Source organism: Ambystoma mexicanum, chromosome 8 (genome assembly GCF_040938575.1).
Source record: "Ambystoma mexicanum isolate Mex_15411 chromosome 8, UKY_AmexF1_1, whole genome shotgun sequence".
NCBI classification, from domain to species: Eukaryota; Metazoa; Chordata; class Amphibia; order Caudata; family Ambystomatidae; genus Ambystoma; species Ambystoma mexicanum.
This window is the reverse complement of record NC_090929.1, coordinates 1,080,358,533-1,080,382,299: the sequence shown is the minus strand read 5'-3', so window position 1 is coordinate 1,080,382,299 and position 23,767 is coordinate 1,080,358,533. Positions and strand designations below refer to the sequence as shown.

General features: G+C 48.3%; 1 protein-coding gene across 6 annotated transcripts in view; it reads right to left on the bottom strand.

Moving 5' to 3' along the window:
* The window catches only part of UBR4 (ubiquitin protein ligase E3 component n-recognin 4), a 2,945,062-nt gene that overhangs the window by 1,947,381 nt on the left and 973,914 nt on the right, over positions 1–23,767 (bottom strand). The window lies entirely within an intron of this gene.

The window sequence follows — 23,767 nt, the reverse complement described above, 5'->3', positions numbered from 1 at the left end:
ATGCTGTACCACCTCAGTATTTGGTACCGAGGGAGAGAGGGCTGTTTAGTTTATTTAATTTATAGAGCATGCCTAACCCTGAGGTATCTGGGCACTTATCCTTGACAATAGGCAGTGGTTACAGAGAGAAAACAAAGAGCGATTAACTTGTGTTCCATTTCAAGTCAACACGCTAGGAATGTGCAGTGTATACAGTGATGTGAAAGTAAAGTTAGTAAGACAAAAAGTAGCATTAATGATACAGTAGATATGACATGTATATGTAACAATAGAGTTGTACAATATGGCGAAAGAGGAGCATTTGGTGTGGTAAAAATAATAGTGGCGTTGAAATCAGGAGAGGTTCATTAATCACGGGGCCTGGGCCAACAGCCAAGCTTTTGCTTCTTTTTTGAAGGACCAGAAGGCTGGTTCAGCTCCAAGTGCTGTGGGTATGGAATTCCAGAGCATAGCTGCTAGAACCGGGAAGGTGGATCCTCCAGCTTTTTGAAGTCTATATTTGGGAATGTTGAGACGGTGTTGGTAGTTAGATCTGGTGGGATAGGGAGATTGGTTCCTGGTGAATTTGTCAGAGTTAGGCAAGATTGTATGCAGTACCCTTTGGGTGCATTCCAATAACCTTAACCTCCTGGCAATAGGGTCCCAACATTTGGTATAAGTCTGAACTACACATGTTGGTAGTGTGGCTGAGCAGCCAGGCTTATTTCAAGAGGGGTCAATGTGAGCAGTAAGGTTGTGACACAGAGGTTCACAATACAGTTATCCAAATAACCATTTATACTCAAGGTTTCTTGATAAAACAATTATTAATTTATTTCACAGTCAGTTATATAAGCCTTCTTCAGAAAGGGAGCAAAACACGTAACACAAACACACTCAGTGTGTCTAAATCAGATGATACCCATTGGGGATGGCACACAGACATTTCCTACACCCTCAAGTGACTTAAATAAATAGGACACTGCGGACATTGATTTATCACTGCTACATTTAAACCAATACTGAGTTTGGTGCAACAGATAAAATAGAGGAATAAAACAAAGGTTAACAAATAATTCACAAACTGGTAAGTACTTTTAAAAACCTTCCAATGCAGAGTAAATTAACCCTTTCCTGGGGGGAAAAAACCACAGCACAAATTCAGAGGTAAAGAGGAGTCTCTCAGGGAGCCAGGACAACCAATGTTAATTGCACAATGTCAAGGGGAGCTGAAGATCTTCTTTGCAGGTAGGTAAAAAGTTTTGCACAACATTTTTATAAATGTTTGTAGAAAAATAGAACACTTGAAAGGCCACAAGGTGGGAGGCTTGTGAGGGGCAAAGCTTTAGCAACTCTGCAACGGTAACCAAAAGAAGTCTCAAGTGAGAGCAAGTAAGGCTGCACAACAAGAGGAAAGTTCTTAGACTTTACAATACTCTGGTTAGAAGAAATGGTTCCAGCTGGCTTCTGTTCCTGTACAGCTCTGCAGATGCTGTTCCCGAGCCTCAGTCGTGGGGACAAGAGAGAGGACGTCTGGGGACAACTGCTATGCAATGGGAAGGTCAGCGACAGCAAAGGGCAAACTTCGATTCAGCGGTTCTTCATTGTTTCAGCTCCTCGCGTCCGACAGAAAATACCAACACTGCGGTTCTCGAATACCACTTCAGAATTTCCTCGCATCTGGGGTCCAGCACTCTGTTGAGGTGGCTCAGGCTTGGTCAGTCCTGCATCAGCGAAGCCCAGAGGATCTTCCTAGTGCTCGGGTCCGACTTAAAAGCAACGCACACAATCTGGTGTTCCACTCCCTAGCACGTTGGTTCCAGGAGCAGTGGAAATCCAACCAGCTTCGAGAGGATGTCCAGATGGGCTTACTTTGGAGTCGAGTGGTCCCACCAACTCAAAAGGGCTTCTCTAGTCGAGGCAAATTCAGAGCTTCAGCACAGCAGCAGGGCTTCACCGGGCAAACTAACAGTCCAGGAGTTGCAGCAGGCATCTCTTCCAAGTTCTTCTTCGGATTCCTTCGTCCAGTGGTTGACTCTGCCTTCCAAGCCAAAAAGAAACTCCTTTTATGCAGGTTTCTCCCACTCATTCCACCCTAGCTGTCTATCACACAGCAGGGTGGCTGTCCTTGCCGGACAGCCAGCCGGCCAATCCCCTTCGGGTGCATTCTTGTAACTAAGGGGATTAAGCACAGGGCGTTTCGGGTACCTCCTTCACTTCCTGCCCCTGCCAGACATACTGGAGCAAGAGGCGGGTTTCACTTGTGAAACCTGCCAAAGACGAAACGAACAAAGGGACCAAACCTGGTTTGGCTTACAGTGAATCTCAAGAAGGACCTTTCTGACAAGAAATGGTGAAAAAAGACGACAGGGCCATTCTGAAAAAATGGGCACCCATGGGTGCCTTACCATAGCTGTGAACGCAGTCTGCGGTAAAAACACACAATGGTAGTCAAAAGTAAACCACTGCCACCAGCCATTAATTGTAGAAAGGGTAACAAAAAAATGTAACATGAGAAACTAGACAAAGCACCCTATTGTAAGATAGTGTGTGCTGGGTCTAGAAATGTACAAAATGTAAGTAAAGTCAATTTCACTTCACTGCTCTTGGAAACAGTAGTTTCACCAAGAGAAGGAATGAAAATCTTTGGGAAATCCAAGAGAATTGCCTGTGCCACTGCACTGAAGGTGATGTGTGTCACAATGTAAAGATGATGCCTATGGAGTGTGTCAGACTCCAAAGTCAAAAGAAACACAGAGTCCAAATCACAGAAAAATACATGAGAATGGGAAAAAGTATCACTCTCTTCAGGTTAGAGATAAAAAGACCTAAAGTCAGCAAAAAAGAGCTGGGGGTCTCTAAGGTGCAGGGGAACTGTCCTTACGACAGTTTTTTCTGAAGTGCAACTAAGGGCTTAGTAAAACCATTCAACTGAGACAGTACAAGGCTCCATCCTTACTATAAGGCTGTACTGCCTGAGGTTCAGGGTAGCGTAGACAGAGCAGCCAGGCCTATTTTAGGAGGGATAGAGGGCTGTAGAATCAGTACAATGAAATGCAAATGGTCGCAAAAAACACTGAAACACTGTGTGGTAAAAAATAAATGGTTTATTTAAATACAAGTAAGCCCAGATAAATCTTGGGGGAAGTAAGTACTATCATAGATCATATTACTTTCAGTAATAGAAGGGTAACAGACCCTGGCAGCTGTACCGTGGCGCTCAGCAAGAAATCACATAGTACCACAACAGGACAATATACATTTTGTGAATAGTGGAACACTTATTCTAGGAACATTTAAAAAAAAAAAACCTACAAATCTGATTCAGGATAACAGTTATTCTAGGGGAGGTGGACCTTAGGGTGTAATATTTAATTACCGTTGCCAGACTAAGGGAAGCAATACCTCTAACTTATTATAGGATAACATATTTTTGCTCAAAGTAAAGCCTATACACGTTTTACAGGAGCTATCAGCCACTTATAGGCAGGTGTAAACGTAGAACTCCGTATCCATCTAAAACAGACCAGGGAAAGCAAAACCCAATGTTACTCTTTATGAACGACTCAAGGTTATTCTAGGTAGGTAAAACCTAAGGCTGACTTATTCTTGACAGGCTAAAAGCAAGTCAGGGGAAGCAAGACCCAGTTGGGGGCATACTCATACATTCATCCTACCAGGAATAGTGAAGTGAAACCAACAGCATTACTTTTGGGAAGAGGCACAACCAAATCACAGGTGAATAATATACCCATACTATTACTATGTTAGAATGGTGAAACAGTTTCTAAGGAAAGAGATGGCTTTTACACCTGTTCACTCTCAGGGTTGCAGTTACCAACCAACTTCTTTTGCAAGTAAGTAACTTGTAAACACATTCTATTTTCTAGGCAAAAGGCCCAATCCTTAGTAGTCTTTCCCTTATTTTAGTAGCATGAGTGATCTCAGTGGCAGAAAGGGGGGTCACTAGGGTCTAGTGTCCAACAGGCAGGTCAGGATAGGTTCTTAAGTAGCATAAGTCAGAGTTTCTAAGGATGACTGTTAGAAAAAAGTAAGTACTTTACAGTTAGTTGAGAGTCCAGGGGCTTCACAGAAGAAATCCTAGGTGGATTCCAGCAGGAGCCTTGTGCGCTGGACGAAAGGACTCCCAATCACAGAAAACGCCCCAAAGCTAACCAGGAATCACAAAAGACTTGAGGTAAGTAAATACCAAAGCCAGCACAGTACCTCAGCACAGAAGATGATTTTGCAGCAGGAGGACTTTAGGACCTGCAGCCAAAAACCTGGTTGTTTAATTCCTTCATCAAGAAGAAAGAAGACAGGAAACTGGAAGGACATTTGCTGCAGGGATCACAGGGAAGGCTCTAGGCAAGAATTTCCTCATGGCTGGATGTGTCTCTGTGGACTTGGCACCTTTTTCAGGAGCACAGAAGGAAGACAGAATATTGCCAGTCGGATTCTCGCCATTTGCAAGGTTCAGCACTCTAGCGAGGGGACTTTTTTTTTCGGACGGGAATTGTGCCTCTGGAGATCCAGCAGGATGCCCACGAAGTTTCAGCGAGATTCTAATTCAGAAGACCGTGCACTGCATAACGGCTCAAGGTCCCATGGTATTGGGGTATTGCAGCCCGCAATGTCACAGCACGGAGTGGGATGGCCCCAACATGCAGGTCTCTGTGGGTCTAGTGGGACTCACCAGGCTCTGGGTCAGGGCCGTTGTATTCGGAGTCCCCAGATCGACTGGAAGGAAGGGCTACAGCAGGCTCCTGTTGCACAGCAAGCTCTCTGGTCGCTGGAAATCGTTTTAGCCGCTTTTCCTTCATCATCCTCTTCGGTTTCGGTTCCAGTGGTCGTCTTGTCTTCAGCGTTGTCCCATCAGGACAGCCAGCCCCCAATGGGATTTGTCCCCATTCAGGAACGAGGAGAATAAAGGGCTGTGGAGTTTTGGACTCCTGCCTCGCTTCCTGCCTTCACAGACAGACTGGAGCCTGGGCAGGAGTCTAGAAGACTCCCGCCGAAGATAATAAATAAATAAATAAATCACACAAAGGAATTCCCCACTGTGGATGTCAAGGGAGGGAACAAGAAACACTAAAACGGCGAAAAAAGAAAACGGGGGCCATTTTAGTAAAATGAGCACCCTTAGGTGCCTTTACTGCAGCTGTGAACACAGCACGCGGTAAAGGTGCACCAAATTAATACAATGTATCACTGCCACCAGCCATTGAAGGTAAGCTTGTCCCTGTAGCAGAATTGTTACAGTTTTAGTGTGAAAGGGGATATACTGTATCTCTGCAGCACTCCACATAAGACACTATGGAGAGTCTTAAAACTGACACCCATTAAAAAAAAAAAACTGTAAAAGATTCTGTGGGTGTGGAAAAAGGTTCCCACTCACAGAGGTATTAAGGAAAAATATCACTAGTAAAACAAAAAGTTCTGGGGTTGACCCAGGTCAGGAAGATTTACCATTTCAATGAAAATCATACCTAGCAGTAAGTAATAACCCAGCCAACTCAGTACCTCAGGAACAGTTTGCAGCAGAAGGTCTTCAGGATCTGCACCCAAAAACCAAGTCGATTAATTCCTTATCATGAAGACAGGACACTGCAAGGGAATTTGCAGCAGGGATCAACAGGGAAGACTCCAGGCAAGGGTTTCTTTGTGGCTGGATGAGGTTCTGTGGTTTTGGCACCCTTTTCAGGAGCCAGGAGAAGAATGAATATCGCTGGTCGGATTCTCGCCGCTAATCTGGTCCAGCACTCTGGTGGGGGGACTTCAAGGACTCAAATCGTGTCTCTGCAGAGCCAGGAGAAGGCCACCAAAGTTTTGGACGGATTCAGACTTCAGAAGACCATGCATCGCTCAATGGCTCGAGGTCCCAGTGTACTGGTGTATTGCAGCACCGCCCAGTTGCAGTACAACGTGGGATGGCTCAAAATGCAAGTCCTCTGGAGTCTAGTGGATATCACCAGGCTCTGAATTGGGGTCATTGTTTTCAGGACCCCAGATTGATTGGAAGGGTTAAAGCAGGGTCTGGTCACACAGCAAGCTCTCCGGTTGTTGGAAAGACACATGTCTCCTCTTCAGTTTCAGCTTCAGTGGTCAATTTGTCAGCAGCTTCCATGTTCGGAGTTGTGAGAAACCTGAAGGTGTCTCACTGACTAGTCCTGGTATCTGTCATCCAGGTGGCCAGAACACGGCCATCGCTATTGCATCCAGTTCCTGGGGGTGGAGCAGTGCAGGAGGATCACCTGGATGAGGGTTCCCTGGGGAGTGGAAGTTGGACACCGACGGGTGTGACGCGGTACCACCTTCCTTATAGTACCTTTCCCCCATCCTACCCCGTAGGATATTCAGAAACTCTAATCCCCCTCCCCCAACCCCTTTCCGACACAAACACTTTCTTACACCATGAAAGACAATGGACTAAAACCAGGGTCGTTCACTTGACGTTCCAATACAAGGGTCTGGTAGAGTCAGGCAATTGACAATAACTACCTACACCGGACGACCCTTTCCCTTCCCCACAGGGATAAAAGGCTGAGCACGACAGCACACGAGAGAGAAGCCCAAGCGCATGAGGAAGCAAATATTCCAGGACGGCAGTTCAAACTGAGAGAAAAGCGTTGCGACCTGAAAGGACGACAAGGAGGAACTTGCCCTTGCCATTTTCAACCCAGACCGGCAGAGCCTCCGAGAAGGTAAACGTAAGACCGGGAATCGCAGCTGGCGAATGGTGCGAAGTATGTCAACAGTACATGGGACCCACCCACACTGATTGCCAGGGCGGGGAGAAGCGGTTGCCATTGTGGTACCTTCTGCGACGCCAGAGGCAAGAGACGCCAACAGAGTTCAGCACAGCTGGTGAATCGGAGACAATAATAGACTGGACTGTGTTAGGCTTAAGGTTGCCAAGAGTAACATTGTAGGCTCAGGTTGCAAAGAGCTACATTGAATGAAGAATGAAGACTAAAGCACAAAGGTCTTCTGCAAGCAAAACTGGTATCGGAGTTAGTGGTCCGGCACCACGTTAGCGCTCATCCTAAGGGCTCTGACCGATACCCCACTCCTGAACAAGGAGAATGTGGTAAACTGGGAAATCTAAGTCGTCCTGCAGCGGGTAATGTTGACTCCCGTGCATAGTGGAAAGTCTTCGGTTGTTGTAGAAACTGCAGGTACCAGGAGGCCTTAGGGGAGGCCGGTGTGAGATGTCAAAGTGGACATACGAGGGTCAAGCCAAACACCCCCCTCCTCCCCCCCCCCCGAAGCCCCCAGTACAGTCTAAAGTATTTGGCACGTAAATGACTTATTTTGTGAACACTTATTTTCTTTTCTTGTGAACATTATCCCACAATCTCGTCCAGATGCATTTGGTCTGCATAGGGTTCAAAATCTCCAGGAAATGTCAGTAAGTACACTTCACCGGTTGGGCTCTCACTGGCCCTACTCACAGTCATTCAAGGTCACCAGCTTCAAGGCATCTTCAACCTTACTTTTTGCATATTTAAAACATCATTTCAGGGTTACGCCAGAGCCCCGTAAGGCCAAGATTGTATGTTATTAACTTAACTTGATTGTGCAAGGTTAAAGTCATCCATATGCCCATTGTCTAAGATATCTCTGAGCTCATCTTTATATACCTGTATTAACAGGGACGTCGAAAGATGTATCCAACATAGTGGCCTGCTACCAATCTTTAATAATATCTACATTATCTAGCTCAAGATAGGTAAATGCACTTGGAAGTATTTTTTTAGGGACACCAGTTCTTTGAAAAAAGATGTTTTCCGATTTTATAAATATTCACCATGTTCATCCCCCCCACAGCTCTGCTCCTTATGTAGCGCACATGATTGCTTGTTTATTGTATAATTCCATTGTTGCCGAAATGGCTATTCTCCACATACTCTTCAACCATCACCAGCCCTAGGCTCCATCCCGCCACACACCACAGACCTAAAGAGGCTAACGTCAAGACCCTACCCACACTGGGTATTGACAGGCTTCACAGACTCAGAACCAGAACCAAAACCATCCCACAAGTCACCACTCTCTCCACAAACCCATCTGGTAAACCTACATCACAAACACCAACTCAAAGACCACCCAAGATACCTAGCAAACCCCAAACCAAATCTAGAATCACTATTCAGCCCCCTAACCTAGATAACACACCACCTACTGCTCCCACAGCCACCCTCATCGGCGCACTCATCAATGCACGATCCCTAGGAGCTCATGACATAGAAATGCACAACCTCATTGTGGATCAACAACTCGATATGCTGGTGGTCACTGAAACATGGCTACACCATGCTGCAGGCCCACTCGTAGCTCTTGCCATCCCCCCCAGGTTTCAGCATACACAGAACAGACAGGACCAACACCCAAGGAGGTGGAGTCACCCTAATAGCCAGAACCGCCTTACAAATTATAGCATGCCCAACGGAACAAATACAAGGCTATGAACTACTACTAGTGAAATACACTTCCGATCCCAAAACCACTACCAATATCGTGGTAGTGTACAGATCACCCAATAAAAATACTCACCCTAACCTGGACATCCCCCTACTACTCACACCTTTTATAAAGCCCAACACCAAATGCATCATTCTCAAACATCAACTTAGGATTTAATGATCCACTTGATACTAACGCATCGGCCTTCCACACCGCAATGTTAGACATGAACTTCACACAGTTAATAAAAGAACCCACCCACACCAAAGGTAGAACCTTGAACTGGCTTCTCACACTTAATTCACAAGTCACCATTGACGCTGTCCTCCCTCTAGTGTGGTCAGATCACATCGTTATCAACTTCACACTGAATAATAACACCATAAACCACATCACCCCCCAAAAATCTGAAGCCTTCCAAACCAGAAACATCAAGAAGCTCTCAGTAGATAACCTCTCACATGTCCTCAAAGCAGCACTAGCCAACACCTCTCCTGACACCAAAAACACTGCTTGCCTAGCAGAACACTAACAACAGAGCCTAACCAGTACCATTGACCTACTTGCTCCTATCACTACCAAAACTTGTAAAACAGTCAAACGATCATGTTTCTGGTTCAATGAGGAACTAGTCTCCCTGAGACGCATAAAAAGATCACTTGAGCACAATCACATGAAAGCCAAAACCACAGAATCAGCGAAAGCCTTTGATGAAGTTAGCAAAAATTACAAATCAGCCATAATCTCACAAAAAGCCAATGCCTTGAACGATCGCATCATGAACGCCTCCTCAGACAGTAAAGAATTATTCTCCATCCTCAGAGAATTAGAAAATCCTTGCCAAGTTACAGCACCCACAAACGCCAGCAAAGCTTGGTGTACCACAATACAAGACGCCTTATCAGGCAAAATCCTACTATTGCAACAAAACGTTGACAGTAAAAAAAACCCTCTTAGCAGAAAAAAACGAAACAGTGGAATCACAGAGAAACCAGCCCACCCCACCACCGGCAAGCCATTTCACTTCACTCCGGTTTCACACAAAGAAGTGACTGATATTATGGCCAAACTTTAAGCCTCCAATTGCAAAGACGACCAGTTCCCATCCCACCTAGTCAAACTCTGCACCCCCATTCTCACACCTATCATTAATGAATTTGTTAAAGCCTCATTCTAGAACAACTCAGTCCCGATCAGCATCAAAAAAGCATGGGTGACCCACCTCCTAAAAAAAAAAAAAAAAAAAAAAAACACACACATTAGACCCGGCAATCCCCACAAACTACCGACCCATCACAACGGTACCGTTTCTTCTGAAAACCATTGATAAAATAGCTTACTCTCAAAGAAAAAAACACTTAGAACAGAAACAACTACTAGGAGACTGACAGTCAGGATTCCGCCCGAATCATAGCTCAGAGGCAGCCTTACTCGATCTGAAGATCCAAATAGATGCAACCAGAGATGCAGGTAAACTCTACCTACTAATACTATTGGATCTCTCTGCGGCATTTGATTTGGTCGACCATGACAAACTCTGCAGTTCACTAGCAAACAATTTGAACCTGTCTAAGGATGCTACTGAATGGATCAAATCATTCTTAGACAGGACATCAAGCGTGTCCATCGGCAAAGAATCAGCTGACCCCATACCAGTACCTTTAGGCACCCCGCAAGGCTCCTGCCTTTTCCCCACACTGTACAATGCATATACTAAGTTGCTCTTCGCAGCCCTGGATGCCATGGGTGTCTACACCAACTTTGCAGATGACACCCAGATCCTCATCCCACTCACAGGCAACCATGAGCAAGATTCACTGCTCATCAATCAAATCTATTCAATTATCCAAAATTGGATGGCTAATAATAGCCTCTGCCTCAATGATGGCAAAACAGAGCTACTCATAGTAGGTTCACCCTCCAAAATTGATGTGCTACAGCCGGCCTACAAATCATTTGCCATCGATGGCACCACAATCCCAGTTCTCAAACAAGTGAAGACTCTCTGTGTCTACTTGGACGCCACCTTAACTATGTCAAAACAAGTTAACACACAAGCCTCTTCTACCTCCTACACTTCCAAACTCCTCTCCCTCAGTCGCAAATTCTTCTCACACAATAACTACGTTACACTACCTAGAGCACTTATACTCTCTCCAAGCTCGACTATTTTAACATTCTCTTCCTTGGCACTAGCAAATCTAACATAGCCAAACATCGACTTATGCAGAATAAAGCTCTCCGTGCTGCCCTAGTTATAAAAAAATCTGAACGCATCTCAAACATCAGGAGAGAACCATTGTCTCCCCATCCAAGCAGGAATGCTGTTCAAAACACTACACACAAATGCATTGCAAATAAAGACCCCAAATACCTCACCAACACAGTCCAGATGAAATCCCAGACCAGACTCCTCAGATCCAACAACAATCCACAACTCAAAGTCCCTCGACACAAAAGAGAAATCTGGGGGCAGTAGTTTCAAGGTCCTTGCGCCTAAACACTGGAACTCCCTACCTACCAATATCAAGAATGAAACATCCTACCCACAATTTATAACCACTACCGTTCATTGTAAATACCTTGTATGTAACTTTACCACTGTCTATTCTGTATTACTGTACTATAATTAAGATTGTATTTACCCATTGTCTGTAACTATGCCGTGATACCTCCGGGTCTGGGCATATTATAAATGTAATAAAATAAAAAAATAAAAATAAAATACTCGCCCAAAATTTGTCAACCGTGTGGGCAGATTTTACTAGAGCAATATTACTTTTTTACAATAATATTACAATATTTAATACATTTTTTATTTCATTCATATTTAATATTACAATATTACGGGCGGCAGACCATAGCTTTAGATTTTGCCACCATTCATCTCCAGCCCCTTTTTAGTGCACCATTTTTGGAATAAATACAGTGGTTTCTGCAATCTGGCTGTGGTTTTAGAGATTAAAGGGTATCATTTGCATATAGTAGGCATCAGCCTCCAAATTACTGATTTTGTCTGCAATCTCATTGATGTACAATCAGAATAGTGTAGGGGCAAGGTACATCCTTGCCGAATGCCCCTCTCAACTGGAAAGTAATTAGTTGTCTCCTCTTTTGAGCCATAGGTGGCCACCCTAGTTCTGGAGAACAGGGATACTCTGAGGTTAGCCAAACCCAATCAAGGTACGTTTGGAGAGTGGTCAAGGCTTAGTCTCAGGAGAAAGGGAGTGGGATTGGCGTCTACAATAAGTCCACACGGTGAGGCACACAATATTTCACTTGAGACTGGTAAATACAAAAATACACCATTATAAGCTCCAAAACATATACATACAGTCACATTAGATTTGTAGGAATTCATAAATCTACTTATTCAACTGAAAGATAAGTAGTGATGCAGTAAGTAAAACCAGTTCGCACAAATAACATCCCAACTTTATAATTCCAATCCCCATGTTGAATGAGGCCTTGTGCCCAAAAGGCACACAGCTTCTTCTTGGGGGAGGTGACAGATGCAGTAAGAGTTCTTGTGGTGGTGAAAATGTTTCCAAAAGACTTCTCAACAATATTACATGCAAGTAGGATTATTTTCCTATCCTTTAGAATAGCTTTTGGATGAAAAAGTGATGGGATGGAATAAACCAAGTTTATTTTAAGGTTTATTATTGGGGGAACAGGGGAGGCTGAATGCGTGGAGCGCACTCGCCCCCATGACTGATTTTTCCAAGTGATTAGGCAAGTTGACTCAGTCGCTGAAGGTAGGTTTTCCTGCCATTGTATCCAGTAAAAATAGATCCCCTGGGGCTGCGGATGCAAGGATTGTTCCAGTCGGGTCCTGGAGCTGAGTGCAAGCCTTTCCGACAAAGAAATGCAGCAGGTACCGATGGAGGTCTCTTTTGTGTCTCTTTTGAACACTCTACCAGACAGGGGAAGGCTGGTTCCAGCGACAGTCATTGCACACGGGCGACAGAAGGTGTCTCTCCATTTGCAAACGAAGAAGCCCATCCAGGACAGTTTTGCTTGATGCTGGGAAGCTAAAGCTTGGCAGGAAGGCGGCTAGTGGCACGAGCTTACAACCACCAAAGTTTCGGGTAAAAACACGGAATGGCGTCGCTTCTGGCGAGGTAGTCCACTGGAGAGATGGCCATCCCATCAGGTAGTGCAGGGAGGGTTCCAAAGGCTCAGGACGACTGGATCTCGAGAAGGTGTCAAGACTGGTTGGTTCTACCAGTCCAAGGGTTGAGGCACTGCAGAGGGTCTTCCCGGATCAGGCAGTCGAGCAAGGCTTTATCAGGCTAAACGCAGGAAGGGATGCCAGGCCTCTTCGGGGGGAGTCCATGGATCTTCAGTCAGCTGTTATTCTACACAGGACACTTGGCTTCAATGCTGATGTGAAGAAATGGCTGCATTGGTGGAATGGTAAGGCTCTACATCATTCAAACAGCCAGCAGAGGTCCAATCTGAGACCACTGTGGAATTCACCCTCTCTCCCAGCCACCACCCCGCAGCCCCAAGACTCTCTGGCACAACAGATGTGGAATGGGACCAGACAGTCCCCACCCACTTCCTGGGTCTACACACAAATGGCATGCATAGGCCCATGAAAACAGCAGCTTTCCCGAGTGAATGCATGACTATTTAAATCAGGGTTGTCTAACTCCAAGCCTCGAGGGCAGGAATCCTGACCACTTTTTCAGGATATCCCTCAATATTTGGGAGATGCACATTTTTCCTCATGAATATTAATGAGGCATATGCTGAAAACCCATCAGGATTCCGACCCTCAAAGTCTGGAGTTGAACAACACTGATATAAGGGAGTTCCTGACTTGAGAAGGAAGAAAGAAAGAATACCAAGAAACAATATGGCCAAAGAACAAGCAAATCTAGTAGCACGGCCATTTTAGGGCACAAGCCACTTTAGTAGTCAGACGTGATAAATGACAATGTGCAAACTAAAAATACTGCAAAAATTGTAAAAATGTAATTGCTGCCACCAGCTTGTCTTTATGCACATAAAGTAATAAAAAATCCCCAGAGTAAACGACTAGGGTGATCCAAAAGTATCCCCACTGCACTCAATTGTAAAATGCTGTGCGCACTGTGAAACAAATTACTCAAACAGGTAAAAAGTAATAAGACAAAAAGGAAACGGTTTTCCGAGTACTGAAAGTCTGAAAGAGTGATCAGTGTCCCCATGACAAATGAGCAAAAGGCCATAGGAGCAAAGCTATTCGCTTCACTTCCCTGTAAAGTCAGGAAATGTTAAAAAAAAAAAAAAAAAAAAAAAAAAAAAGCGAAATGTTTGGGGTTCCATAGATTATGGAGAGAAATCTTGACTTGCACTGCTTCTCCTGCCCCCCCCCCCCCCCAACAATAGGGATAGGAGGATCTAATCCACCCATCGATGGGTTTCCTGTACCAGTCGATTATACATTCTGGATAGACCATCAGCATTGCTTTGTTGTGCACCTGGCCTATGCTAAATGGTAAGTCAAAGCCTTGAAGGCTTACAGACCCATGAGCAACTTAGGATTCTCTCCCTTTATGTTCATTAGCCACTTTAAGGGCTTCTGGTCAGTTTTAGCTTTGCATCTTCTGAAGGGTCTGCACTATGGGAAAAAGTTCTTTATCCACAGCCGCCCACCAGAGCTCTCGGTTCTTAATCTGGCTGCTAATAAAAGACATCGGATGTTCCCTGCCTTTGGCATCTAAATTGTAAAAGGACACTACATATCCCAGTGTCAGAGGCATCAATAAAGGCCTGTGATAACCAGGTGGCCTGAGAACAGGGTTCTGACTAAAGGAATTCTTCAGGTCTTGGAAGGCCTGCTCACACTCCTCAAATCAATAAACTTTCTTAGGTCTCTTTGGAGTACTGAGGGCAGCCAGAGGGGCAGCTATAGTGCTATTGTCTGCCATAAAGTTACTGTAGTACCCAGTAAGCCCTGGAAACGTTCTCATATGGATTTGGGTCGTGGGGGTTGCCCTTTCTTGTACAGCCTCTAACCTGCTGGCAAGAGGCTGAATCTTGCCTCTGCCCTCATGCCCAAGGTAGGTCACTGAACTCGGACCAATCTGGCACTTGGTAGCATTTATGGTCAGGTGATCGTGCTGAAGAGCCTGCAACACAATTTTCAAATGTCTTACATGTTCCTCCCAAGTAGGACAGAAGATTGCTATATCATCCAGATATGCAATGCAGAATTCATCAAACCCATTCAGAACATGGTTGACCAGCCTTTGAAAAGTGGCCAGAGAATTCTTCAAACCAAAAGGCATTACCCGGAACTGGTAATGTCCCTCAGGTGTTGAAAATGGAACAAGTTACTTACCTGTAACTGTTGTTCTCCAGCATGGGTCTGGCATGGATTCACATGCTCATGAATATTCCCCGTCGTCAGGCTGGGAATCCTCGGTAAAGAAAAAACCAGTATCAGTTTCGTTTCTGATCTGTCTTTCGTAGTAATAACCAATCACTGGTCTCTGCGTCATACTGACCACAGCCAATGACTGCCCTCTACCTAAGCACCGCCTCTGGCAGCCATCTTCAGATTTGGAAGCACGTGAAGTGGCAGTATGACCAAGTGAAGAGCCGCAGAGGGGTAGGCGGGAGGGTTCGCATGTGAATCCATGCCAGACCCATGCTGGAGAACAACAGTTACAGGTAAGTAACTTGTTCCTTCTCCAGCATGGGGTCTGGCATGGATTCACATGCTCATGAATAAAGAATACATAGCAGTACACACATGCACAACCACGGGAGGTGGCAAAGGCTCAACATTAAGCATCACATCAACTCAACATTAAGCATCTTACCTCCTCACCAGGCTCACCTCAGGCGAACAGGTTGCGCAGCACTGCTTGGCCGACCCTGGACTCCTCCCTGGAATCCCGGTCGACGCAGTAGAATTTCGTGAAGGTGTGCGTCGACCTCCACGTAGCAGCCCTGCATATGTCCAGCAGGGGCACACCAGATAGGAACGCCGTGGTAGCTGCGATCGCTCTGGTGGAATGGGCTCTCGGACGGCCAGGCAGCGGTCGGTTTGCCAACCGGTGACAGTACATGATACAGCCGGAGAGCCATCTGGAGATGGAAGCCTTCGAGAGAGCCTTCCCCTGATTGACAGGTCCAAAGTTCACAAAGAGTTGTGACGTCTTCCGAAAACCTTTCGTGCGGTCCACGTAGAACTTCAGCGCTCTAGCTACATCCAGCGAGTGCAAAGTCCTCTCAGCCGGCGACGAAGGCGACGGGAAGAACACAGGTAACACCAAGGGTTCGTTGAGATGAAAGTCCGACGGTACCTTGGGCATGAAGGAGGGGTGCGTCCTGAGCACTACCCTCGTGTCGTGGAAAGTCAAGTACGGGGCCTTGCAGGAAAGGGCCTGGATCTCTCCCACTCGTCGTGCGGAGGTGATGGCCACGAGAAAAGCTGTTTTCCACGATAGAAACTTCAACGGGGCCGAGTGCAGAGGCTCGAACGGAGGTCCCATGAGTTTGGTCAGCACCACGTTGAGCTCCCACGCCGGGGCCGGAGCCTTCACCGGCGGGAACGATCTGAACAGTCCCTTCATAAACTCTTTCACCAGACGATGAGACCACAAGGACGTCCGGCCCGTGGTTCTGGTGTATCGGGAGATCGCAGCAAGATGAATCTTGATGGACGCGTGAGCCAGACCAGCTTTGGCCAGCGTCAGCAGGTACGGCAGCACTTGGGGAGCCGTAATCCGTAGAGGGTTAATCTTCTGTGCGTGGCACCAGACAGAGAACCTCTTCCATTTGTGTCCGTAGCATTTAAGAGTCGAGGACGCCCTGGCCTTTGCAAGAACCTCTCTGCAATCGGCCGGTATGTCGTATCCTCCAAACTCTAGCGCTGCAGGAGCCAGGCCTGCAAGTTCAGCGACTTCGGGTCGTGGTGGAGGATGGCGCCTCCTTCCCTGGAGAGTAGATCCGCGTCCGCCGGCAGCTTGATTGGCGGGGACGCCGACAAGTCCAGAAGGTCCGGGAACCATATCTGCCTCGGCCACGCAGGTGCGACGAGGATCATCCTGCACCGTGACCTCTTGAGCTGGTTGACGAGCCGGATTAGCAGAGGCAAGGGAGGGAACGCGTAGAGGAACAGGCCCTCCCAGGGGAACGAGAAAGCATCGCCCATGCTCCTCGTCTGGGGAAACCTGCTGGCGAACCTCCGGCACTTGGTGTTCGTCGCCGTCGCGAACAGGTCGATCTGGGGTGTGCCCCACCGTCGGAAGAGGCGATCCACCAGATCCTGCCGTAGTTCCCACTCGTGGCACGAGCGCAGCTCCCTGCTGAGTGAGTCGGCGATGGTGTTTTTTATCCCTGCCAGATGAAACGGCACCAGAAGAATCCCTTGGGCGACGGCCCAATGCCACAGGTCCTGCGCCTCCTTGGACAGCGCTGGGGACCTGGTTCCGCCCTGTTTCCTGATGTAAAACATGGTGGTGGTGTTGTCGGTGAAGATCCTCACCACCTTGCCCTTGAGGGACGGAAGGAAGGACCTGAGGGCCCAAAACACTGCACGGAGCTCCAGGACGTTGATATGCAGGGACTTCTCCGTCGGGAGCCAGAGTCCCCTTGCGTGCAGATTTTCGGTGTGCGCTCCCCACCCTTCTAGGGAGGCATCCGTGGTCACAGTCACCTGGTGGGCTGGGGTCTGGAAGTCCATGCCCGCCGTCAGATGCGCGCGGGTGCCCCACCACCGTATCGCTCGTCGGAAACTCTCGTCGAGCTTGATCCTTTCCTCGAAGCTGCCCGTCGTCTGGATCCAGCGCGCATCCAGGAACTCTTGCAACGGGCGCATCCGGAGCCTGCACATGGGAATGAGGTAGATGCAGGAAGACATCATCCCGAGGAGGGACTTGATGGACCTCACCTTGGCCGCGTCGGCCACCAACATCCGTTGCACCTTGCCCAAGATGGTCCTGGTCCTCTCCTCCGACGGGGAGGCCAGAAGGGACACTGTGTCGAGCCTCGCTCCCAGAAACAGTGCGACTTGCGCGGGCACCAGGTGGGATTTGGCGTAGTTCACGGAGAATCCCAGGTCCGTGAGGAGTTGGACAGTCCTTGCCGTGTGGACCACGGCGAGCTCCCTCGTCTTGGCGCGGATGAGCCAGTCGTCCAGGTAGGGGTAGACGTGAATCCCCTCGCGGCGCAGCTGCGCCGCCACCGGTGCGAGGCACTTGGTGAAAACCCTGGGTGCCGACCGTAGTCCGAAGGGAAGGGCTTTGAACTGGTAATGACGCCCTTGGACCACGAATCTGAGGAATTTTCGGTGCCCCTTTAGGATGGGAATGTGGAAGTAGGCATCCTCCAAATCCAACGACGATAGGAAGTCTCCTTCCTCCAGCTGACCCAGGACGTGCTGGAGGGTGACCATCCGGAACTTCTGCGCCTTGATGAACTTGTTCAGGCGTCGCAGGTCCAGGATGGGGCGCCATCCTCCCGTCTTCTTCTTCACGAGGAAGTAACGCGAGTAGACTCCGGAGCCCCGAAGCCTCTTTGGGACGAGTTCGATGGCGCCCTTTCTGAGCATCGCCTTTACCTCCAGGAGAAGTTGAGGGACGTGAAGTTCTTTCCTGGCCACGGGGGGGACGCGCGGGCACCTTCTTTGAAACTCGAGCGCGTGGCCCTGGGCCAGGGCGTCCAGCACCCAACGGTCGGTGGAGATGGACTCCCACACGCTGACGAAGCCCGCCAGCCGGCCTCCCACCGGGGTGCTTCGGTGGGGGCCCGACCCCACGGCCGGTTCAATCCTGCTTGGACGCGGCCTTGCCGCCTTGGCCTCCTTGGCGACGACGGCGGGGTCCGCCAGACTTGCCTCGTCCTCTGTAGGCCTCTTGCGACGACGAGCGGACCGCTTGACGGTAGGAAGCGAAACCGCCGCTGGAACCTTTGGAGGCGCCCTTGCCTCCGCCGCTCCGAAAGGGCGTCCGCCGTTGCTGCAGTACTCCAAGGGCCCGGGCCGTCTCAGTATCCGCCTTGATGGCCTGAAGGGAATCGTCCACTGTCTTCCCAAACAGGTTGTTCCCGTCGAAGGGCATGTCCAGGACCCTGGTCTGGACGTCCTGCCGAAAGTCCGTAGCCTTGAGCCATCCGCGACGTCGAAGGCAAACGCCGTTGCCCATCTGGCGGAACCCAGTGTCGGCGATGTCCGTCGCCACGGTGATGGCGTGGTCCGAGGCCACCTCACCTTCCTGCAGGATCTCAAGGGCCTCCGCCCTCTTATCGTCCGGCAGAAAATCCAGCAGGGGAGCTATCTTGTACCAGAGTTCCCTGTCGTAGCGGGCCACGATAGCCAAGGCGTTGGCCGCTTTAATCGTCGTCGCCGCCGACGAGATGACTCTGCGTCCCATGGCATCCAATTTCTTTCCCTCGCCGTCCGGCGGGGAAGTCGACGTGGAGGCCGCACCCCCCCCCCCCCGCTTTCTTCCTGGCTGCCGCGGAGACGACGGAGTCCGGGGTAGGCTGCGCCCGGAGGCATAGGGGGGCCGAGTCCGGGACCCGGTACTTTTTCTCGTACCGGTCTCTTTTCGCTGGCGTCGTGGAAGGGTTCTTGAGGAGGGAAAGGCCCTCATCCCAAATGTCGTCCAACAGAGGCACTGCGAGGACCGTCTTCCTCTTGGCCTCGCGCCGTTGGTAAAGGAAGCCTTCCTTTTTCTTCTCCTCAGGGCAGAGTTGGAAAAGCTCGGATGCCCTGGCGATCATTGAGTGGAACGATCCAATCTCGTCGGGTGGAGAAGCCCTGGTGGGAGGCGACGACGGAAAATCCTCGTCGTATGCCTCGTCGTCCGTACCCGTCGCTGCCGTGTCAGTCCCCGTATCATCCCCTCGGGTGGACGGGGAGGAGGGCTGGACGGGGCGCGACGGTTGAAAAGGAGGCGGTGGATGGATCCTTCTTTTCTTGGTAGGGGGAACACCAGAAGGTCCCGGTTCTGGATCCCCCGACGGGAGAGGTTCCTCCGTCGGTAACGGAAGTCTCGTCCTTATCTCGGAGCATAAGGACTGTATAGCCAACAAAATGGCCGCTGAGTTGTCTTGCGGCGCTGGCAGAGGGGAATCCGACGGGCGAGCAGGGGCCCCGTCGGTATCCTCGACGATGTCGTCGTCGTCACCTGCGTCGGGGCCCATTCCGACGGGCTGGTCTTGTTCCACGCCTAGGCCGTGGCTTAAGACCTCGATCAGTTCCTCTTCTGAGGTTGAGGCCGAATCTACGACGACGCCCTGCCCCCCCTTCTTCCCCACGGAGGGTTTCACGGGGGTCCTATCGATGGGCACGAAAGAAGACTCCCTCCGAGGAGGCAGGGAGATTCTGGGCCCCGAGGCCGCCACCACTGGTGCAGCCTCCACAGGCTGGGCCAGGGCCGCCGCGACCGTTTCGATAGAGGGCTTGGTCGAATGGATCAAGGCCTTCACCACCTTAGGTGCGCTCACCGCCTTATCCTTGAGGGAGGGGGCACTGCCACGCTCCTCCTCTGCCTTAGAGCTCGACCGGGGTCTCTCCAGGAGCTTCGCCGGGTGCTCGGCCTTCCTCTTACCCGACCCCGAGCGTTGGCTCGTGGTTGATGGTGCCGGGGAGGGTGCGCCCTGCCTGGCGCCCGTAGAGCCCGACCGTTCGGCGCTCCCGGTGCCAGCGGACTCGCGGTGCTTGGCCTTATGTTGGGCCCCCGTCGCCGGGGCGCCCTCAAAGGTCTTAGAAGACCGCTCAGATTTCTTCTTCTTCTCGCCAGACGGGCTCTTACCCTCCAGCCAGCTGGCGAGACGTTGATGGCGGTCCTTCATGGTCCGTTCCGACATGTTGCCGCAAAACGCACAGTCCTTCTCCACGTGCGTCTTGTCCCCATGAAGGCAGTAAAGGCAGAAAGAGTGTTCGTCCTCCTTGAAGACGTTCTGCAGCTGGCATCCAGGGCAGGCCCTGAACAGCTTTCCGGGCGTCGAGCTTCCCTTCTCCTGGGCCATCTCCGAGACCGGGCCTGAGAAGCTTCTGGAGTCCTCCGAAGCGTAGCTCGACGAAATCTTCACCCTTGAGGGGCACAGATGAATCCGACACGGGTCCCCGTTGATCGGATGTAGGATCGGTGGAGCTTGAGGCTCTTTTGACCGAAAGAATCGAAGTTTTTTGTGAAAAAGCGCGAAAAAAAAAGCACTAACGCTCGAGAGCAATAGCACGAGGATCCCAACACATGAACGTGCGGTAAAAATCTGAAGATGGCTGCCAGAGGCGGTGCTTAGGTAGAGGGCAGTCATTGGCTGTGGTCAGTATGACGCAGAGACCAGTGATTGGTTATTACTACGAAAGACAGATCAGAAACGAAACTGATACTGGTTTTTTCTTTACCGAGGATTCCCAGCCTGACGACGGGGAATATTCATGAGCATGTGAATCCATGCCAGACCCCATGCTGGAGAAGCAGACTTATCCTTGCATTTTCTGTCAGGGATATTGGCTAACACCTCTCTTCCACTCATTGCAAACTTTGGATGACGACCAACGATGGTCTGCTTTGATGAGCGGAACGTCCACTTCATGGGTGATTGCCGTAGTAAGATTTATTCAGAAAGTTTTCCCACTAAATCCGGCAATTCTTTCCAACAACCTCTAATTAAAGAACTAAAAGATGGAAATGTCTTGAGTACTTGGTGGAAAGATTGAAAAAGGAAACCCATCAGTGGGTACCTGGGACTCTTATGTTTGTTCTTTTGTAAAAATTACAATGCAATTAAATAAAAAAAAGGCTAATAACCAGCATTGAGATAAAAGTTGCAGCACCTAGCTTGTCCACCAACTCATCTGTTTGTAGAAGAAGGTGAGCATTTGTCTTGGAGACCGCATTAAGAGCTCTCCAGTCCAGACAGAATCTCCAATCAGATGTACCTGCCTTTGGCACTAGACCAGACTACTAGATGGCGCCATCACTCCTAAATCCAACATTCTGTTGACCTTGGACTTAATCCAAGATCTTACTTGGTCTTAATAACTACAACTCCTAAAGTTGGTAGGTTCACCAACTGTAGTGACAAAGTCCTGCTCACACCAAGGTGTAAGTAAAGCCTGGAATTGGGAAAATCAAGGAGACAAACTGCCCCAGGAGACCTTTCACCTCACTGTGCTGTTGTAGAGTCAGTTGAGGGGACACTAGGCCACTAAGTTAAAGAAGGTGCTAAGACATTGCCTACTATAAGGGTAATATTCAATCACATAAAACAAAAGGCAGAATGTCTAGATGAAGTGATTGAAAAACAAAATTAAACAACAATTTTATGACACATTAAAAATCAACCTTAACACCAATTATATCAGAATTGTTTTTATAAAAAATGTGTACATCCCAAAAATACCCATAAAATACACAATGTAATGTGCGTCACATGTTCACAAATAAGAACCCTTTTTGACCCAGACTGCTCATTGGCCATCTACATGAAGAAAACAATTAACAATTTTAACAATCTGTATTGTCAGTCCCATTAATGAACATAGAAGTGTCCTAACTTCTATTTAAACCAAATAAATACAAATACTAACTTCACTAGAGGGGATCAACTGAACTCAAATGACATGCATTACTCACTGTAATCATATTCCTGCTGCTTGTATCGGCTTAGTTTCAGATGCTGTGCATACAGTCCCACATCTAGTGGTAATTGTGGAATATTGCATCTTGTTTTCAAAGACTGAAAAGGGACGTCAACCTGGGCGTGTCTAACACTATCCCTACCGTGACATCTAGTTTACCCATCACGCGTCGAGGTCCCCCCGGTTGTTTTTGTTCTCTCATGAGGAAGCCTGAAGAGAATGTGTGATTGAGCACAGAAGAGAAGATGTAAGATGTCCATGTTCCTTCAACTGAATAAGGGAAGGAAGGGTGGGCGAATGTGAATCTAATCAGATACAAGCACCAGAAATACGATTACAGTTAATAGAGTATGTCTTCTGATGCTTGTGAATCTGCACAGAATCATATGCTGTGCATAGACTAGCGAGCAGTATCAGCAGATGGTGGTGGGATGTGAGAAGGAACAGCAGCAAAGAGATGTTTTAACACTACCTGACCCACCTGGCAATCAGTCTTAGAACGTGCATCACCTAAACAGTAATGTTGTGTAAAGGTGTGAACAGAACCCCAAGTAGCTGCTTTGCAAATACAATCTAGAGGAACAGTTGCAATGAAAGCTGTAGTAGCTCCTGTACCTAGAACAGAATGTACTTTAGGTCTGAAGGGTAAATCTCTCTTGAACAGAGTAACACATCTAGATACATTCAACGATCCATTTAGAGATTGGCGACTTAGAGACAGGGTTCCCTGCTCTACCCGAGGCAACAGAGACAAAGAATTGAACTGTCTTTCGGAGTGGTTTTGTCTTAGGAGAGAAGGTAATGCACTACTGCTCTCCTAAAATCTAGGATATGGAGACTCCTATAAGCAGACTTAGTGGGATTCTGAAAGCAAGTTGTAAGTTCAATTAACTGGTTTACATGGAACTTGGAGATTAATTTTGGGGAAAAGCGTGGATGTGTGCGCAAAACCACTTTGTCCTTATGAATAGCAACACATGGGACTTATACTGAGAGTGCCTGGAGTTCACTAGCTCCCCTAATGGAAGTAATAGCGACCAGAAAAGTAGTCTTATAGATGAGAGCCTTAAGATTAGCTTTGTGCATTGGTTCAAAAGGAGGGCTGATAAGCTCAATAAGGACAACAGTCAAATCTCATCCTGGAGTTGGATTAGAAATAGGTGTGTGAAGCCTTTTCACCCCTTCCATGAAAGCTTGTAGTATTGGGAGCTTGCAAAAGGAAATCTTGCTTTGAGGTGGTGTAAGCAGAGAGGGCAGCAAAGTGACCCTTCAATGAGTTACAAACTAGTCCTGAGTCCAAGAGGTGAGTTAGATAAAGGACTGTGTGTGGGGGTGAACAAGCAATTGGGTTGATGTTACGAGTACCACACCAAATGACAAAGCACTTCCACTTACCTGGCACTGGTTTCTGTGCCTCTAAGAATGTCCCTACATGTTTGAGGCAGTTGAATATGCCCAAAGTCTACGACCTCAAGAGCCATGCTGCTAAGTTGAGAGTTTGAGGGCAAGTGTGCAGTGTTGTCCCATGATCTTGGGACAGCATGCTGTAGGGGCAAGGCAGTGTCACTGGAGGGCAACGTGACATTGTCATGAGATGTGAGAACCACTGCTGACTAGCCCACATTGGTGCTCCTAGGATTAGTGTGACTTGTTCCTGGAGTATCCTGTGAATTATCCTGGGGATACCTGGAGACGCAGTCTGGGAATTGTGAATTATCCAGTGCCGCA